Source organism: Castor canadensis, chromosome 13 (genome assembly GCF_047511655.1).
Source record: "Castor canadensis chromosome 13, mCasCan1.hap1v2, whole genome shotgun sequence".
In the NCBI taxonomy this organism is placed as follows: Eukaryota; Metazoa; Chordata; class Mammalia; order Rodentia; family Castoridae; genus Castor; species Castor canadensis.
In genome coordinates, this window is record NC_133398.1 from 97728694 (window position 1) to 97731902 (window position 3209).

The 3209-nt window shown below is 41.9% G+C and overlaps 1 pseudogene; it reads left to right on the forward strand.

Annotated features, from left to right (window-relative positions):
- The first annotated feature begins 1680 nt into the window (after positions 1-1680).
- Positions 1681-2414, forward strand: LOC141415476 (26S proteasome non-ATPase regulatory subunit 4 pseudogene; annotated as a pseudogene).
- Positions 2415-3209: the final 795 nt, after the last annotated feature.

Sequence of the window (3209 nt, forward strand, 5' to 3'; positions counted from 1 at the left end):
AGTTCTTCTCTTTCAGCACTTTAAAACATGGTATTCCCATGTGTGCTGGCCTATCTGGTCTCTGATAAGAAATCTACCTTCTTTCTAGTTGTCTTCCCCTCTAGGCAAGGCGTTTCTGTTTTCAAGTTTTTGTTTACCTTTACTTTTGACAAATTTACACAATATCTTAGCATGTGTTTCTTTGAGTTTATCCTGTTTGGGATTTGATGAGGTCCTTCAATGTTTTCTAAGTTTGGGGATTTTTCTTTCATTCATTATGTCCTCTAATACAACTTCTATCACACCCTCTTTCTCCTCTCTTTTCAAAAACTCTGATGATGTTAGTGTTGTGTATTTTTTCTATAGTCCCTTAACTTCCTAAGGTTTTGTTCAATTTTTAATTGTTTTTCTTTCTATTGCTTATATTGTTTAATTTCCAGTATTGCACCTGAAAGCTGAATGATTATTTCCTGTGCCCTTCTATTCTGCTATTGAGGTCATCTATTGAGATTTTTATTTCAGTTCTTGTATTTTTCAGTTAAAAGATTTCCATTTGGTTTCTTTTGAATCACCTATTTCTGGTTTGGGCTGGGATTTCTCCTTTTGGTTTATTTCAAGCATCTCTGTGAATTCCTGTTGAAGCATTTTTGTGATGGCTGCTATAAATCCTTGTAGGATAATTCCAAAATATGCATCATATTACTGTCATCTGTTGACTGTATTTTCTCACTCAAGTTGAGTTTTTTCCTGGTTCTTTATAGAACAAGTGACTTTCAATTACATTCTGGGCAGTAGGGATTATACTAAAAGATTCTGATTATTTTTGAAATTCTATCTTTTCTAATGCTTCCTTGGCATCAAACTAGTGGAGAACTAGAGTGCCACCTCATTGCTACCAGATGGTGATAAGAGCCCAGACTCTTTCAACCTAGTAAGGGAAGCCTCTGGCTATTACTGAGCAGAGGTAGGATTTCAGGCTTCCTTTGTCACCATGCCAATGACACTAGGCTTCCTCAGTCACAACCCTGATGACAGGGCAGGAACGATGCCTCATTTCAGCCAGGCAATAGAGAGGTCTGTTCTCTGCACTTGGCCTTTGCTGACAAGGAGGTGCATGGCTCTGTTTTTCCCATAATTTTTGACTGAGGTAGGTAGTTGTCCAAAATGTTACTGTTCTCTGGCTCTTTTCCTAACTCTTTGGCTAGAGAAAGCAAACCTTTCTGTGTCTGTTGCTGTTTCCAGGTTGCATGGTTTAATTTGGAATATATGAAGTGAAAATAAAGCCCAACACTGCATGTTGACTTTGGGATCCCAAGGCTTACTGCATGGTCTGTCTTCTCTCTGCCTTTCAGAAACTGAGTTGGTTTTATGTGTAATGTCCAGGGTTTTCTGCTGTTCTTACCAAGGGAACAGAGAAGTATGTCTGTTCCAACTTGGTCATAAAATGTTCTTTTAAGTAGAAAACAGCCAATGAAAAAGCCATTTGTACAGGTTTGAATTTTTTAAGAAAAAGTAAAATATACATGTAATGGAACACAGAGCAAGACTTCAGTTGCCAGAATAATTACTAAGGTCATGGCTGAAGGCAAAGGGGTGCTGAATCTCCAGTACTTTAGCAAGGACCCAGCAATGGGTCATGTGCCCCATGGTGCTGTTGACAAGATAGCAGAATTAGTGGTCTGGAAAGAGCAAAGTGGCAAGATGATGTTGAAAAGCACTATGGTTTGTGTGGACAGCGATGAGTATATGCAGAATGGGGATTTCTTACTCATCCAGCTGCAGGCCCAACAGAATGCTGCCAATGTAGTATGTCACTCAAAGACTGGCAGCAACCCTGAGAACAATGTGGGCCTTGTCACATTAGACAATGACTATGGAGTGGTGACCACACTCACCCCTGACACTGGCCACATCCTCTCCAAGCTGTCCAACCCAAGGGCAATACCACTTTCTGCACTGGCATCCAAGAGGCCCATCTGGCTCTGAAACACCTGCAGGGCAAGAATCATAAAATGTGCATCACTGCCTTTATGGGAACCCCCATGGAGGACAGCAAGAAGAATTTGGTAAAGCTAGCTAAATACCTCAAGAAAGAGAAAGTGAATGTTGACAAGACCAACTTGAGGGAAGAGGAGGTGAACACAGAGTAGTTGGCAGCATTCATGAACACACTGAATGGCAAAGATGGAACTGGCTCTCTTCTGGTGATAGTGCCTCTGGGGCCCAGCTTGGCCAGTGCCCTCATCAGTTCTCCAATTGTGGATGGTGAAGGTGATGTCATGCTGGATCTTGGTGCCACTGGCTTTAAATTTGGAGTGGGTCCCAGTGCTGATCCTGAGTTGGCCCCGGCCCTTCATGTTTCTACAGAAGAGCAGCAACAGCAGCAGCAGGAGGAGAATCTTCCAGGCATGGATCACAACAAAGAAGCTATTTGAAATGCATAGGCTACTTGGCCTCCCAGGCCACCAAGAATGGCAAGAAGAACAAGAAGGAAGGACAGAAGAAGTGAGACTGGAAGGAAAGGGTAGCTGAGTCTGCCCTGGGGACTGCATAGTGTGGAGTGGGATATAGAGCTAGATATATTATTTGTAACCTTTACAACCAAAATAAAGCTTGGTAATTTTTTAAAAAAGAAGACAGAATTATCCTCATGAAACCTTACTGCCCCAGTGTACAAAATGAAGGCTTTGGAAGGGAACAAGTGTCACGGCTTGAACTATACTCAGAGACAAGAAGTATTCTCAGATCTGAGGTTAACATTTCATCCAGATGGGACTCCAAGTATTGAATTTTCACCAAAAAGCTATGGAATCTGCCTGAGATGGAGTTGAGGACAAGACAGGGCTTTGACACTGCCCAGCTGAACTCATGGATCTGTTCCCACTTAAAGAGCATTGAGACAGATGCCTCCCTCTATGGACTGGTTGCAGAGGAGAACCTGGAACATGAAACCTAAGGCAGGCTTCACTTCTGGGGTGCATGAACTAATGCTTTGCCTTTCCTTCTTCATGCCCCCAAATGTTCTTATTTTTTGTCACTTAACATGCACTACTTATATGTTTTTAAAGCCAAAATTTTGAGTGTCCACAAAAGAGTGCTTGTTTGATTTGGATCTTATGTTATTGATAGTTTACTGAAATCCTCTGTACCTAAATAATGAAAAGTTGAAGGTTGTTCTGAGAACTGGGAGTCTTTCCCTGTGAGCACGGCACAGTCGTGCAGTCCTGCAG